The sequence below is a fragment of the Hyperolius riggenbachi genome, chromosome 9, assembly GCF_040937935.1.
Source record: "Hyperolius riggenbachi isolate aHypRig1 chromosome 9, aHypRig1.pri, whole genome shotgun sequence".
NCBI lineage: Eukaryota > Metazoa > Chordata > Amphibia > Anura > Hyperoliidae > Hyperolius > Hyperolius riggenbachi.
Genome location: NC_090654.1, coordinates 76,677,551 through 76,694,822, shown reverse-complemented (window position 1 = coordinate 76,694,822; position 17,272 = coordinate 76,677,551). Strand labels below are relative to the sequence as shown.

The 17,272-nt window shown below is 45.7% G+C and overlaps 1 long non-coding RNA gene across 1 annotated transcript in view; it reads right to left on the bottom strand.

Moving 5' to 3' along the window:
• Positions 1-17,272, bottom strand: part of LOC137532515 (uncharacterized) — a 224,383-nt gene that overhangs the window by 201,996 nt on the left and 5,115 nt on the right. Inside the window, exon 2 of the long non-coding RNA XR_011023945.1 lies at positions 10,903-10,980. This is a non-coding gene — a long non-coding RNA (uncharacterized lncRNA). The remainder of the gene's footprint in view (positions 1-10,902; positions 10,981-17,272) is intronic.

Sequence of the window (17,272 nt, the reverse complement as noted above, 5' to 3'; positions counted from 1 at the left end):
AAGAGTTGTCAGAATTGCATACCACCTACTTGCATTACCAGCTAATTTGTCTGCAAATAAGTCTACTATGAGCATTGCCTACGATAAAAAGTATCACTATCCCCGGATCTAAATCACAGGAACCTATAGGCACAGATGTCCTGGTACCCTAAACTTCACCCTCCAGGAACCCACAAACCTGCATAGAACTGCACAGCAAGTGTGCTGGCGGACATAGCTGTCAGATCTCTCTTACCGGTCAGGTAGCTACAGGTGTCTCTTAGCATTAGGTAGCTAGAGGTACCCCCAGTATTAAGTAGCTACATGCATAGGTAAGGAAGGATCCGCAAACCAGAGAGTGGTTGAGGAAAAAGCTTGATATACTTTATTGGACACTCCACATGACAATAGCAATACAACCACAGGATCAACTTGGCTTGGCTCTCCAGATCCTGCACCATCGGGTGCATGTCATATCGGCGCCGCTCAGTTTGGCGCGGGGAGTGCAGAATGACGGCTTTCCCAACTGCCGCTAAACTCCGAGGCGGCGTTAAATACTATTCCCCCTCTGAGCTATCGCAACTCTGAGGGAGATGTAATTCGTGGTCTGGCACCTGCCAGAGCCCCGAATTACCGCTATGCAGGGTGCGCATCATAGCATTGCTGCTATGACGGCGCCCAGTTTTGGCGCTCGGCTCTCAGAGCTGCGTGCCGAAATCAGCTGATTCGTGCACCGACTGGTATGAAGCTATGGAGGTTGAGCGTACATGAACTTTCCTTCTGCATTAAGTAGCTAGTGGTGCCCCGACTGAAAGGAGATCTCTTCAGTGGAATGCCGAGAGCTGGGAGAGTAACTTCACATTTACACTCTTGCTCAGGACTCAGCATAGGGAAGGAGGGAGGCGCTAGGGGAGGAGAGTGAGCCGCCCATCCATCATCAGGTGCTTGTAGGCAGGTGCCTACAGTGCCTTATGGTAAATTTAGCCCTGGTATCACTAGTAAGATTACATTTGGTGTGTAACATGGCATTCCTGTTCAGCTTGTCCACTTTTAGACTAAAAGTGCTCTGGTGATATACGGGCTTTTAACTAGTGATGAGCAGAAATTATGCCTATGCGTAATTACGCATTGTAATTTGCATCATAATCGTAATGCGAAATTTCCGGGAAAAAGCGTAATTCATTTCATTGTTAATTGTAAAAAGTAGTTTTTGAGAAAATCAAATTTAAAAATCTAAAGAAAAATGGTTAACCATTTCAGCCCACGGGGATTTTTTTTTACCTTACAGAGCAATTTTCACCTCCCATTCATTCGCTAATAACTTTATCACTAATTATCACAATTGGGCTTTCTGTGGGTGGTAAATTTTGCTAAGAATAATTTTTTTCTAAATGCAATTTAACAGGAATATTAAGAAAAATATGGAAAAAATTCATTATTTCTCAGTTTTCGGCCATTATAGCATTAAAATAATACATGCGGCCATAATTAAAACCTATGTATTTTATTTGCCCATTTGTCTCGGTTATTACACCATTTACATTTTGTCCCTATCACAATGTATGGCGCCAAATGCATTTTTTCAGTTTTGCGTCCATCACTATTTACAAGCTTATAATTTAAAAAATGTTCGCAATATATCCTCTTCACATGCATATTTAAAAAGTTCAGACCATTAGGTAACCATTTATGTTTTTGTTTTTTTAATTGTAATTTTTTTTTCATAAAAAATTTTATTTGGGTAATTTTTGATGTAATAATGTGTGTTTATTGGGTTGAAAAATGTATGTAGATGTAGTTTTACTATTTGGCCACATTAAGATTTTTTTTTTTGGACCTTCTCGCTTCCAGGAAGCGAGAAGAAGTCGGGAAACTTTTTTTTTTCTTCTGAAAGACCGCGGCCTCTGATAAGAGGCCATCGGTTTTTCTGCTGGGGACTTAGATCAATGAACAGGAACCATGTTCCCGTTCATTGATCTCCAGGCTACCGGGGAGTGGCACAGGGGCGATCGCGTGCGGGAGCACGCCGAAAGCGCGCATCTGCAGCATAGCAGCCGCCTGGACGTGAGGATCACGTCCAGGTGGCATAAATGGTTAAACTGTCATCTTTCTGAGTTTAAAAAACTCTTTTTCTTTGCATTTTTTAAATCAATTTTCTCAGGTCTTTTTGAAAAAATTTTTTTTGCCTTGTACTCACTATTCTCCATAACAGACGTAGCAATTTTGGTAGCAATAACATGTATGGGGCTTTGCTATTCACCGCCAAAGTCAGCAAGAAATTATGCGTAAATTCATGCATAATTATTTTTTATTTATTGTATTTATAAAGCGCCAACATATTACGCAGCGCTGGACATTAGTTTAGGTTACAGACAATATTTAGGGGTGACATACAGCAATATGACAATACAGGATACAAGAAAAACAGATCACACAGCAGAGTAGGAGTACAAGGTAATACTTAGTCAGTCACTGGAGGGGAGCATGGAGATTAGGCAAGTCGAGTTCACTCAGATCCATAGGATGGGTGTACGGTAATGGAGGTGCGTGATCAGGTAGGACACAAAAGGAGTAGGACCCTGCCCAAAGGCTTACAATCTAGAGATTGTAATTACGAAAAAGATAATACAAAAGTCAATTGTATTAAACATTTGTAATTACGTATGGCCATAATTGTGAAAATTTAAGCGTAATTTTGCATAATTGTAATTAGCCGATTATGATCATCACTACTTTTAACAAAACATACAATATATTTCATTCTGCTTACTGAAAAAAAAAAAATATTCCTTCCCGACAGCTGGAGAGGAGACAACTTTGTTCCCCTATTTTAGCCTTCTGCAGTTGATTGCAACCTTTGCTGGCAAAATGTTTAATAACCCCCCCCTCCCCCCTCCCCAACTCACACACAAACACCATGCAATTTCCAGTCAGATAGACTGGTCAATTAATATCTTCCAACAGGTTCAATCTGTTTTCCGATCACGTCTATACAAAATCGATCAGAGAAACGATCGTAAGTCAGATCAGACATGTTGGAAATAATCGATTTGACCCATCAGACAGGAAATTGCATATTGTGTGTAGCCGGCATTAAAGAAGACCAGAAAAACACACACACACACACACACACACCAACATGTAGATATACTGTAGATCGTTTTTTAGACTGGAACTGAAGGGAAATCCTAGTACCACAGATCGATTTTTCTAAAGACATGAGTGGGTTACAGAAATCCCTTTCCTAAAAATGGAAAGTTTTTTCTCAGGTTAACAAACAGAAGTGAGATTCCAGTGGAATGAAATGTTCCGCGTGTCAGCAGCCTGCTATGCATAGCTGTATATTCACAGAGCTCCCTAAACTCCTTTTCCATTTTTTGCGCACACTGTGTAAAAGTTAATTACCCCGCACCCTGTTTACGCTGGTGATAAATGACCATTAGCTTTGCCATAAACAGCACACGTAGCATTTTGCCTCCCTAAAGTGACACGTCAAGGTCACAGCAAAAAATAAAGAGAATATCAGCCTCGGCTGAACTTTTCTGTGGAAAAAAGCCTGCGATGGGATTTTACGCTACCGGCATTATTACTGCAAAGCGCCTGTGTGAGCGAAAAGCCTCATTAACCGTTACTGCTCTCCGCCAGGCACCTGCCGATTATCCCAGTATGTCTGCGGCTGACCTGAATTCCCATCCATTGAAGGGCGATAGAAAGTTAAAAAAGGGTACCAAAAATACATCTAGAAAAGATCCCCCCCCCCCTCCCCCCCAGGGAGCTGCTGCCCTCCCCATTCCATCTTCGAACAAAGTCAAACAGCACAAAACGCATCTCGGGCCAGGCGATGGACTGGGTTACTGTGATCGAGGCATCGGAGCGGAGAAATTGCCTGTTACCTGAGGTCGATTTTTCACACGCTTCTAAATTGCTTTGTATTGACACACTGTCACAAGCCGATCGTCACATTAACCTGCGGAGCCCAGAACCAGCGCGGCGAGGGCTTGAATTCTTCTGGGCTGGTTTGCCCTCGGCCCCCCTGGCGTTGTGACCTCACATTGCTAAGGTGTTTCATTAGTGCGTCTCAGTTTCATACCAGCATCTGATATGTATTCCTAACAGCCCCGGCTGGATTGTACACTGGGGCCCAGGTGACGATGTATATCACAGGTCATCTATGGACAAGCCGTACCACACTGACCCTGGCCTGGGAATTTTATAGGCAGAAATAAAGGTTGTTGTATCAGCAACACCAAACATTCCAAAACATCATTTATCTTTGTCTTTTTAAGATCATGTGTTTTTTAAACCACATTTCAAGTGAAATCTCATTGGTGTTAAAATGCTATAATCAGTGGCGTAGCTAAGAAGCTGTGGGCCCCAATGCAAGTTTGGCATTGGGGCCCCCCCAAGCATGCTATAGATAACAATTGATACAGTGCACCAAAACCTGCCAATGGCAACTACAGTGTCAGAGGTGCAAGAAGGGGATGGGGAACAGTGTGTTAATGATTACTACTATTCAAAGCATCAATAGAAGTGATTATTACAAGAAAAGGACCAACAAAGAGCTAATACTGTGGTTGAGAGTGGGACCCATGCGGCCCCTCTAGCCCAGGGGCCCTGATGCAGTCGCTACCTCTGCACCCCCTATTGCTACGCCACTGGCTATAATCAGAACAATGCTATACAAGTCTTTTGATAAGCTAATTTTTAAAAAATGATTTATTTTTCTGTTTCATTTTCCTGCTAGCTACGAATCTGCAAAACGAACAGGAAGCTTCAGGGACCTTTTTTACACTTACAGTATACACCTATGTTACCCTATTTTACCAGAAGGGGCCGCAAAAGCAATGAAAGTCTATGGAGACTTTTACAATTATTGAGGACCGTTGCTGCACACCGGAAGTATCAGAGCCGTTACTGCAAGCACCGCACTTAACGCAGGGTGCTTGGGATAATGGAAGTCTGTGAGCGACGTGCGTAGTGTAAACGACTGAGTGTGGTGCGTTGCAGCTCCATGGACCAATGGGAATTCCAGTAAGGTACTTTCTGCCCAGCAGGTAGTGTGTCACTGAGCGGAGGGTAGTGCTATGCATGTGACCCTGTTGGCGCACTCTGCCTTAGGGTCATATGAGTGAGTTTTTTTGCGTTGTAGCAGAATGTGACAGGAGCATCGCATTGCACCGCAACACAAAAAAACAAGTGTAAGACCAGCTTAACTACTTTGGCCTCCTGGACGTACTAGCTACGCCCAGGAGGCCATGTGCGCTCCCGCGGCCGATGCAGCGCATGCACGCGCGCTCCCGGCCCGCGGTTCGTAAGCCAGGCAATCAGTGAATCGGGCTATGGTGCCAGTCACTGATTCCTCTCCCCAGCAGAAAAAGTGACAGCTTCTCTCAGAAGCTTCGCTTTTTCTGGCTTTTGCCTCCCCCATGCGTCTCTCTAAGCGTATGTTACGCTTAGAGTGACGTCATGTAAACAAAATCATGGCCTCCATCTTGTGGCCAAAAGGTAAAACTACAGCTAAAAGTAAAAAAAATAAAATTCAACACACATTTACATTATAAAACTACTGTTTCCATCCCACCCTCCCAAAAATACCCAAATAAAATGTTTAACCTTTTCGGGACCACGTGCATTAGATTCTACGCCGCACTTGTGGCTGTTCTAGCATGATGCGGCGTAGAATCTACGCCGGCCCGCAATTTCCGCTCCCGACGCGATCGTGCGCACCCGGAGGGGGAGATTAAGCTGTCATATGACAGCCGACATCTCCCCCGAGTGATCAGCAGCCATCGCGTATGGCTGCTGATCACGTGATCACTACGATCGCCGTCGGATCGTAGTGATCAGTTTGACAGCTGCGGCGGCAGGGGCGAAAAGAAGAGGATCCACTTACCTCCCTGCCGTTCCCGCGACGATCGGCACCCCCCTCCGCTCTGGCCGGCATCTCCGCTCCGTCTGACGTCAGCGCCGGGTCCCGGCTTGATGACGTCATCAAGCCGCGACCCGGAACTGTTCGTCAGACAGAACGGAGATGCCGGCCGGAGAAGAGGGTCCCGTGCGGCTCATCGCTGGAGCCTGGAAGGTAAGTGAAGGCTGCTGGCAGAAGAGGAGGCCCAGGCCACCATGGGGGGGGGAAACAAAACCAGCCAGCCACAGATGGGATCCGGCCGCCTGACCCCCCCAAACGCGCGCACCCCCTTCCCGCGCAAAATGCCTGGTCCTTAAGGGGGGGTAGGTGGCCGGTCCCGAAAAGGTTAATATAAAAAAAACCAAAACATTACAATAAAAAAACAACAACATGTAAATATTTACCTAAGGGTCTAAACTCTTTAAATATCAATGTAAAGATGAAATATTTCTATATTTTTTTTTATTTTAAACTTGTAAATAGTGATAGATGCAAAACGGAAAAAATGCACCTTTATTTCCAAATAAAATATTGTCGCCATGCATTGTGATAGGGACATAATTTTAATGGTGTAATAACCGGGACATATGGGCAAATACAATACGTGAGTTTTAATTATGGAGGCATGTATTATTTTAAAACTATAATGGCCGAAAACTGATAAATAATGAATTTTTTCCGTTCTTTACTTATTCTTCCTGTTAAAATGCATTTACAGTAAAGTGGCTCTTAGCAAAATGTACCACACAAAGAAATCCTAATTGGTGGCGGAAAAAACAATATATTGAACAGTTCGTTGTGATAAGTAGTGATAAAGTTATAGGCTAATGAATGGGAGGTGAACATTGCTCGGATGCATAAAGTGAAAATGACTGAAGGCTGAAGTGGTTAAAGGACACCTGCAGTGAAAGACATATGGGCCCATATGTAAACTTTTGCACCTGAGTTTTCTCCTAGGTAAAATGTTTAGACTTGTCAAAATACCTTTTAAAAAAGGAGTCATCAGCGAATCTATGCTTCTCTCTGATCTACTTACCTGGGGCTTTCTCCAGCCCCTTGCAGCTGACATGTCCCATGCTGCAGCTCCGCTCTCAGCCCCCAGCCCGGGGTCCCCCCCCCAGAGCAGAAGGCGACCTCGAGGTCGTCCTGTACTGCGTCGCGTCAATCAAATCCACGTTGTCCGGACTGTACTTCGCAGGCAGTAGCTCTGCACCTGCGCAGTACAATCTGGACAACATGGACTTGATTGACAGCTAGGCTCGTGCAGCAGTACTTTTTACCCCCATAACCAAAGCGTGGGCAGAGACAAATACAAATTTCCCTTGGGAAAATGTAAACTGCAGCCTTACACATTTAATGGTAGGGTTCTCAAACTTTGCACAGTTGGTCACTGGGTGACTGGGATTAATATTCAAAAAAAGTGGGTGGAGCCTAAAAAAGTCAATCAAAATTCACCTGTTGATTATCAAGGGGAATATTTAATTGCTGCCATTCTTGCACCGTTAATGGCACAAGCCTTAAACCTGGTACAGTTGGTCATTGGGTGACTGGGGATCAAATTCAGAAAAGGGGTGGAGCCACAGTCTATCAGATCTGTTTCATTTCATTGCAAATTATTGATGCCAAAGACCACAACGCTCGCAAACTTGGTCATTATGAGTTAGGGTTAGAAAAAGTGGGCGGAGCCAACACCCACCAAATACATACCCGGCCAACGCCGGGCCTTCAGCTAGTGTTTTAAACATATAGGCCCATATGCAATTCACTTTTCCTCCTGAGTTTCCTCCACCAGCAAGCAAGAAAATACTCAAAATTATTTGAATAACACCTATTCATCAACTTTTAGGTACTTTTTCAATTGTAAAATGATTAAAAGTTATTTTAAAGTGAAGATGCAAATTATCTACTAGGACATAACTTAGGAGAAAAAGCTAATTGCATATGGGCCATAGAATTCCATATTACGTGCGGCACTTAAAATATAAAGCAGTGCTTGTTTAAAATGGTGTTATGTTGAACTCTGTGCACTTAAACATACTTTTCTGTATCACAAATTACCACTTAATAAAAGGTTTTGAAAACATGTAGTGTGTTTAGTTGCTCCTTTAACTACAAACGCAAGTTTGAAGCCTGTCGAGTACCTTCTTCTACTTTACTGACAGGTCATTAAACATCTGCAGCCATAATGACCCCATTTCCCCCATTAAAAGTGCAGACACCAGGGCTCTTCCCATATAAGAGCAGAAACAACCCTCCCCCTCTCAATGACATGAGTATGGCCACTAATTACTCTCCCCCCAATCTCACATTTTCAGCCACCATGACCCCCCCCCCCCTCCCATACTGCATGCAGCTACCATACATGACCCCCATAATGCATGCAGCCACCATAACCCCTATAACAGGTGTGGCTATCATGACAGCCTCTCCCACCAACCATAACAAGTGAAAATGAAACCATGACACCCCCTTCCCCCATCCCTCTTCATGACGACAAGTGTAGCCACCACAGTAAACTTCTTAGACAGCACTCCTTACTTGCTAGTGTCATGCAAGGTCTAGTCCGTCTGAATGCGACAGACTTCTATAATCCCACAAAACTGCATGACCAGCACTGACGATTTAACCACTTCACCACTGAGGGGTTTTACCCCCTGACCACCAGAGCAATTTTCACCTTTCAGCGCTCCTTCCATTCATTCGTCTATAACTTTATTATTACTTATCGCAATGAAATGAACTATATCTTGTTTTTTTCGCCACCAATTAGGCTTTCTTTAGGTGGGACATTATGCCAAGAATTATTTTTTTCTAAATGTGTTTTAATGGGAAAATAGGAAAAATGTGGTGAAAAAAATAATTATTTTTCAGTTTTCGGCCATTATAGTTTTTAAATAATGCATGCTACTGTAATTAAAACCCATGAAACGTATTTGCCCTTTTGTCCCGGTTATAAAACCATTTAAATTATGTCCCTATCACAATGTTTGGCGCCAATATTTTATTTGGAAATAAAGGTGCATTTTTTTCAGTTTTGCGTCCATCCCTAATTACAAGCCCATAGTTTATAAAGTAACAGTGTTATACCCTCTTGACATAAATATTTAAAAAGTTCAGTCCCTAAGGTAACAATTTATGTATTTTTTTTAATTGTAAATTTTTTATTTTTTTTTAAATTACAAAAAAAAAAAAAATGGGGAGTGTGGGAGGTAATGAGTTAATTTTATGTGTAAAAGTCATTTATTTGTATGTGAAAAATGTGTAGGGTGTAGTTTACTATTTGGCCACAAGATGGCCACAGTAACTTTTTGTTTTAATGCGACCTCCAAGCTTCCTTCCGGAAGCTTGGAGGAAGTATAATGAGCATGGACACGTGAGTTTTTTCTCACAATGATCGCGCTGCCCATAGGAGAGCAGCTGATCATTGCGGGGCTTAGATCAACGAACGGGAATGGATTTTCCCGTTCATTGATCTCTGGGCGAGCGGGCGGCGGCGGTTTTACTAGCGGCGGGCGGCGTGTTTACGAGCGGGAGCGCGGGCAGCGTCGGGAACGCGGAAAGTACGTGTTTCTCCGTCCCTGGTTTTTAACCACTTGCCGACGGCTACACGCCGGTAGGCGTGGCCGCGGCGGCAGCCCCAGGACCGCCTAACGCTGATTGGCGGAAAGTCCTGGGGCTTGCATTTGCAGGAGATCGCGCGCAGGATGCGCGCGCATCTCCTGCTTGGTGGGCGGAGCGGAGCTCCGCCTTCAGTCTCCGAGCGGCGATTGCCGCTCTGGAGACTGTAACGGCGAAACCGCCGCTTAATTGTATTGTACAGCGCTGCGATCTGCAGCAGCGCTGTACTGGGGACAGCCGTGTGACACGGCTGTCCCCCTGGAGGACGAGAGAGCGATCGGCTCTCATAGACTGAAGCCTATGACAGCCGATCGCCGTTATTGGCTGCCTGGGGGGTGGGAGGGATGGAGGGAATAAAATATTTAAAAAAATACACAAATTTAATAAAAAAAAAAATAACATAAATATTTATATTTAAAAAAACAAACACTGCAGGGGCGATCAGACCCCACCAATAGAGAGCTATGTTGGTGGGGACAAAAGGAGGGGGGGATCATTAGTGTGCTGTGTTGTGCGGTCCTGCAGCTTGGCCTTAAAGCTGCAGTGGCCAATTTTGAACAAAATGACCTGGTCACTAGGGGGGTTTAAGCCCAGGGTCCTCAAGAGGTTAAAGGATGGAAAAAGGGGCGGAGAAATACGTACGCGCGGGGGTAAAGTGGTTAAGCAGTAGATTTTATTCACTTCTAGAAAGTGAGTAAACAAAGCCAGGACATCACTTGACAAAGAGTGGTTTGTCCACTTGAAACGGCAACAGTCTGTTGTGCATAGAAGACCTACACTGCAATGTAAACATGGTCTTGTTCTGAAGTATACCCTCTGTTTACAGCTTGTAGCAAGAGCTATAGAGCTACAGTTACATCTTGATCTTGCTGTGGGATGTCCTGGCTTTGTTTATTCACATTCTGTAAGTGAATTGTGGAAGTGTGGCCACCATGAAACGTCTTTGCTCTGCACCATTACAAGTACAGACCCCATGAGAACCCTTCCTCTCCACCCTTCAAAACAAGGACAGGTGCCATCAAACTCTTCCACCTGCCTTCCTCCTGTATGGGGAGGCTGAGAAGTTGCTTCCCCCCCCCCCCTCCCCATAGCCACAGGGGCCGCTCTTCTGGGAGCTTTGTCATTTTTGTCACCGAGGTAGACACTAATTAAGTTAAAGATCGCGGTGACAGCTAGGAAATTAGCACCTCTTAAAAGGGAGAAAAGATAACAGCTCCTCGTCAGTACAGGGACTGCTCACACGTTCCTGTATGAGCAGCTAGCAGCACTGAGCAGCATTTTTGTGTAGCAAGTTGATCTGTGAGTTTACTGCTCCCTGTACAGTTTGGAAGAGAATGGATTGCATTTGCAAGGCCATAGGATGAAATCCATCACTTAAAATGTAGCAAGCCTACCTTATCCATGATGGAGTCTGTACAGGTGCTTCATTCATTTCTGTGATGGCTTTTGTATGATCTATCCTGCTGGGTGATCTATAATTAAAGAAAGAAGTCTGTAAGCTTGGCATGGGCAGTGGGGTGGCGCATGTCTCCTGCATCCACAGCAGAGCAGGCGAAAACTAATGCAAGAAGCATTAACACGGTTGCTGCAAACATCAACATGCATCATATTTGGGTTTACAGTTAGAGATGTTTTATTCTTCAGAAGGGGCATATGCAAATATTTCTCTATTCCTTTGCTTTCTGTGATGCAAGAAAACCAAGTGACATTTGAGTCCGTGAACATCGGTAGTTAGATGTATTTAAAGCAGAATATAACCCTGCATTTCTTCTTTGCTCTAAAACATTATTTACAGCATATTATATGCAACCAGCATTTTTTTTTACTAGACCAGCATTCGAAGGGGTACACACAGAGCTTGAAAGTTCAGTGCATTGAAATCTGGAGGCATCCAAAGTTGTAGATAATGTTATCTTGTGTTTACTTAAATGTATCAAGTAAGGAATGTGACCCATTCTCTGACTGTGCAGAAGCAGCTGGAGACAGAGAGACACTGAAAGCATGTCTGCCTTCGATACATAATGAATAAAACCAGTTATAAATAAAATGCAACGTCAGCGCACAAAGCAAAAAACTGTACTTTTGGGAACCTATAATTTCTAAATGAATAATAATACCTATGCACAAATGCAAATATGATAACTGCATGGCATATAAAAAGGTAGGAAAACATGTTTTTATTGAATATTATGTCAAGGATTTAAACCGCTTTAAAGAGGAACTTTAACCAAGGGTTGAACTTCCTTCCAATCAGTAGCCGATACTCCCTTTCCCATTAAAAATCCTTACCTTTTCTTGAATAGATCATTGGGGGTGGGGGGTCTATATGGCTGATATTGTGGGGAAACTCCTCCCACGGTGTGACATCATGACCATGGTCCTGACAGTTTGCTGTCTGTGAACCTTGTTGCATTGAGGGAAATAATTTGTTTCCCATAATTTGTTCCCCCAAGCAAGCAATATCTCCCTGTGTACGTGGAACTCTCAGTAAGTAACGAACATTCCATACAGATCACCTAGCAGAACTAAAGATGTCACCATGTGATAAATGTCAGAATGTAAATCAGGGAGAGGAAAGATTTTACAATTAACAAAAACTGACTAATCTATTAATCTATAAATTAATGCTGCAAACAATACGCATACTGTCTTAACTGATCAGTTGTCCTGCAGCAGTGCATTGTGAAAGATTTCAGTGAAGAAAACTTAAAGAGGAACTCCAGTGAAAATAATGTAATAAAAAAAAGTGCTTCATTTTTACAATAATTAGGTATAAATGATTTAGTCAGTGTTTGCCCATTGTAAAATCTTTCCTCTCCCTGATTTACATTCTGACATTTATCACATGGCAGGGGCGTAGCAATAGGGGGTGCAGAGGTAGCCACTGCATCGGGGTCCTTGGGCCAGAGGGGCCCCGAAGGGCCCTCCCTCAACTACAGTATTAGCTCTCTATTGGTCCTGTGCTCATAATAATCATTTCTATAGATACTTTGAATAATGGTAGTTATTAACAAACTGTTCCCCATCCACTTCTTGCGCCTCTCACACTGTAGTTGCCATTGGCAGGTTTTGGTGCGCCGTATCAATTGCTATGTATAGAGTGCTTGGGGGGCCCCATTGTAAAACTTGCATCGGGGCCCACAGCTCCTTAGCTACGCCACTGTCACATGTTGACCTTTTTTACTGCTGGCAAGTGAGGTCAGGAAGGAGATGCTGCTTGCTTTTTTGGCAGTTGGAAACAGCTGTAAACAGGTGTTATTTCCTACAATGCAACGAGGTTCAGACAGGAAAACGTCAGGACCATGGTCCTGATATCACGCTGTGGGAGGGGTTTCACTATCAGCCATACAGAGCCCCCTGATGATCTGTTTGTGAAAAGCAAAATATTTCTCATGAGAAAGGAGGTATCAGCTACTGATTGGGATGAAGTTCAATTCTTGGTCACTGTTTCTCTTTAAGGTGTAATATAGGTAGCCAGTGTAATTTTCCTGGGGATTTTTCCAGCCCCCTGCAGCCCTCCTGGTTTCTCCCCATCGTTCCACTCTTCTCCCTTCAACCGCTGTGCCTCTCTTAAAGCTGGCCAACTGGGACAGTCTCGGGCTATTGGGCATGCAGCATTCGGTGCATGTGCAGTAGCAATTTTTATCAAGTGCAGAACACTCCCAAATGCAGTAGCCCAACCAGAAGGCCAAGGTGAAGCTTTAAGAGGAGCACAGTGGCTAAAGGGAGAAGAGCAGAGCGACAGGGAGGGGCTAGGACTGTAGGGGTCTGGAAGAAGCGTCAGGGAGGGGCTAGGAGGACTGCACGGGGCTGGAAGAAGCGTCAGGGAGTGGCTAGGAGGACTGCAAGGGGGGTGGAAGAAGCGTCAGGGAGTGGCTAGGAGGACTGCAAGGGGGGTGGAAGAAGCGTCAGGGAGTGGCTAGGAGGACTGCAGGGGGCTGGAAGAAGCATCAGGGAGTGGCTAGGAGGACTGCAGGGGGCTGCAAGAAGCATCAGGGAGTGGCTAGGAGGACTGCAAGGGGGCTGCAAGAAGCATCAGGGAGTGGCTAGGAGGACTGCAAGGGGGCTGGAAGAAGCGTCAGGGATGGGCTAGGAGGACTGCAGGGGGCTGGAAGAAGCGTCAGGGAGGGGCTAGGAGGACTGCAAGGGGCTGGAAGAAGCATCAGGGAGGGGCTAGGAGGAATGCAGGGGGCTGGAAGAAGCGTCAGGGAGGGCCTAGGTCCTAGGCCCTCCCTGACGCTTCTTCCAGCCCCCTGCAGTCCTCCTAGGCCCTAGGAGGACTGCAGTGGGCAGGGCCAAGCCTGGGCGGGTGCTGCCGGTGCAAGGCACCCAGGCGCCTGCCTCTGAGAGGCGCCGCCCGGCCGCCGCTCTCCCCCTGTGGCCGCCGCTTCCTCCCTCCCTCTAGCCGCCGGCGCCGCCGCGTCAGACCTCGATCAGGCGGGCGGACACTAGGACCTAGCACGCCGCACTGATATGCGGAGGTGACATCAGAGAGCGGGTGCGCCCGGCGCCTTCTTACTGGTCGGGTCGCCCGCTGATTGAGGTCTGATGCTGCTTCAAGGTGAGGGGGGGAGCAGCGGCGGCGGGAGGGGAGGGTTGGGTGCGCTCCTGTCACTCACTACCTAAACGAGGACCCTATACCCCCTGGCTACATATCCTGGGCACATATTACCCCCTGGCTACATATCCTGGGCACATATACCCCTACCTATATATTCTGGGGACACTGGCTGTTTTTCGTTGTGTGCATTTGCTGGTGAAAAGCAGTCTCTTGTTGTGTGCATTTGCTGGTGAAAAGCAGTCTCTTGTTGTGTGCATTTGCTGGTGAAAAGCAGTCTCTTGTTGTGTGCATTTGCTGGTGAAAAGCAGTCTCTTGTTGTGTGCATTTGCTGGTGAAAAGCAGTCTCTTGTTGTGTGCATTTGCTGGTGAAAAGCAGTCTCTTGTTGTGTGCATTTGCTGGTGAAAAGCAGTCTCTTGTTGTGTGCATTTGCTGGTGAAAAGCAGTCTCTTGTTGTGTGCATTTGCTGGTGAAAAGCAGTCTCTTGTTGTGTGCATTTGCTGGTGAAAAGCAGTCTCTTGTTGTGTGCATTTGCTGGTGAAAAGCAGTCTCTTGTTGTGTGCATTTGCTGGTGAAAAGCAGTCTCTTGCTGTGTGCATTTGCTGGTGAAAAGCAGTCTCTTGCTGTGTGCATTTGCTGGTGAAAGGCAGTCTCTTGCTGTGTGCATTTGCTGGTGAAAGGCAGTCTCTTGCTGTGTGCATTTGCTGGTGAAAGGCAGTCTCTTGCTGTGTGCATTTGCTGGTGAAAGGCAGTCTCTTGCTGTGTGCATTTGCTGGTGAAAGGCAGTCTCTTGCTGTGTGCATTTGCTGGTGAAAGGCAGTCTCTTGCTGTGTGCATTTGCTGGTGAAAGGCAGTCTCTTGCTGTGTGCATTTGCTGGTGAAAGGCAGTCTCTTGCTGTGTGCATTTGCTGGTGAAAGGCAGTCTCTTGCTGTGTGCATTTGCTGGTGAAAGGCAGTCTCTTGCTGTGTGCATTTGCTGGTGAAAGGCAGTCTCTTGCTGTGTGCATTTGCTGGTGAAAGGCAGTCTCTTGCTGTGTGCATTTGCTGGTGAAAGGCAGTCTCTTGCTGTGTGCATTTGCTGGTGAAAGGCAGTCTCTTGCTGTGTGCATTTGCTGGTGAAAGGCAGTCTCTTGCTGTGTGCATTTGCTGGTGAAAGGCAGTCTCTTGCTGTGTGCATTTGCTGGTGAAAGGCAGTCTCTTGCTGTGTGCATTTGCTGGTGAAAGGCAGTCTCTTGCTGTGTGCATTTGCTGGTGAAAGGCAGTCTCTTGCTGTGTGCATTTGCTGGTGAAAGGCAGTCTCTTGCTGTGTGCATTTGCTGGTGAAAGGCAGTCTCTTGCTGTGTGCATTTGCTGGTGAAAGGCAGTCTCTTGCTGTGTGCATTTGCTGGTGAAAGGCAGTCTCTTGCTGTGTGCATTTGCTGGTGAAAGGCAGTCTCTTGCTGTGTGCATTTGCTGGTGAAAGGCAGTCTCTTGCTGTGTGCATTTGCTGGTGAAAGGCAGTCTCTTGCTGTGTGCATTTGCTGGTGAAAGGCAGTCTCTTGCTGTGTGCATTTGCTGGTGAAAGGCAGTCTCTTGCTGTGTGCATTTGCTGGTGAAAGGCAGTCTCTTGCTGTGTGCATTTGCTGGTGAAAGGCAGTCTCTTGCTGTGTGCATTTGCTGGTGAAAGGCAGTCTCTTGCTGTGTGCATTTGCTGGTGAAAGGCAGTCTCTTGCTGTGTGCATTTGCTGGTGAAAGGCAGTCTCTTGCTGTGTGCATTTGCTGGTGAAAGGCAGTCTCTTGCTGTGTGCATTTGCTGGTGAAAGGCAGTCTCTTGCTGTGTGCATTTGCTGGTGAAAGGCAGTCTCTTGCTGTGTGCATTTGCTGGTGAAAGGCAGTCTCTTGCTGTGTGCATTTGCTGGTGAAAGGCAGTCTCTTGCTGTGTGCATTTGCTGGTGAAAAGCAGTCTCTTGCTGTGTGCATTTGCTGGTGAAAAGCAGTCTCTTGCTGTGTGCATTTGCTGGTGAAAAGCAGTCTCTTGCTGTGTGCATTTGCTGGTGAAAAGCAGTCTCTTGCTGTGTGCATTTGCTGGTGAAAAGCAGTCTCTTGCTGTGTGCATTTGCTGGTGAAAAGCAGTCTCTTGCTGTGTGCATTTGCTGGTGAAAAGCAGTCTCTTGCTGTGTGCATTTGCTGGTGAAAAGCAGTCTCTTGCTGTGTGCATTTGCTGGTGAAAAGCAGTCTCTTGCTGTGTGCATTTGCTGGTGAAAAGCAGTCTCTTGCTGTGTGCATTTGCTGGTGAAAAGCAGTCTCTTGCTGTGTGCATTTGCTGGTGAAAAGCAGTCTCTTGCTGTGTGCATTTGCTGGTGAAAAGCAGTCTCTTGCTGTGTGCATTTGCTGGTGAAAAGCAGTCTCTTGCTGTGTGCATTTGCTGGTGAAAAGCAGTCTCTTGCTGTGTGCATTTGCTGGTGAAAAGCAGTCTCTTGCTGTGTGCATTTGCTGGTGAAAAGCAGTCTCTTGCTGTGTGCATTTGCTGGTGAAAAGCAGTCTCTTGCTGTGTGCATTTGCTGGTGAAAAGCAGTCTCTTGCTGTGTGCATTTGCTGGTGAAAAGCAGTCTCTTGCTGTGTGCATTTGCTGGTGAAAAGCAGTCTCTTGCTGTGTGCATTTGCTGGTGAAAAGCAGTCTCTTGCTGTGTGCATTTGCTGGTGAAAAGCAGTCTCTTGCTGTGTGCATTTGCTGGTGAAAAGCAGTCTCTTGCTGTGTGCATTTGCTGGTGAAAAGCAGTCTCTTGCTGTGTGCATTTGCTGGTGAAAAGCAGTCTCTTGCTGTGTGCATTTGCTGGTGAAAAGCAGTCTCTTGCTGTGTGCATTTGCTGGTGAAAAGCAGTCTCTTGCTGTGTGCATTTGCTGGTGAAAAGCAGTCTCTTGCTGTGTGCATTTGCTGGTGAAAAGCAGTCTCTTGCTGTGTGCATTTGCTGGTGAAAAGCAGTCTCTTGCTGTGTGCATTTGCTGGTGAAAAGCAGTCTCTTGCTGTGTGCATTTGCTGGTGAAAAGCAGTCTCTTGCTGTGTGCATTTGCTGGTGAAAAGCAGTCTCTTGCTGTGTGCATTTGCTGGTGAAAAGCAGTCTCTTGCTGTGTGCATTTGCTGGTGAAAAGCAGTCTCTTGCTGTGTGCATTTGCTGGTGAAAAGCAGTCTCTTGCTGTGTGCATTTGCTGGTGAAAAGCAGTCTCT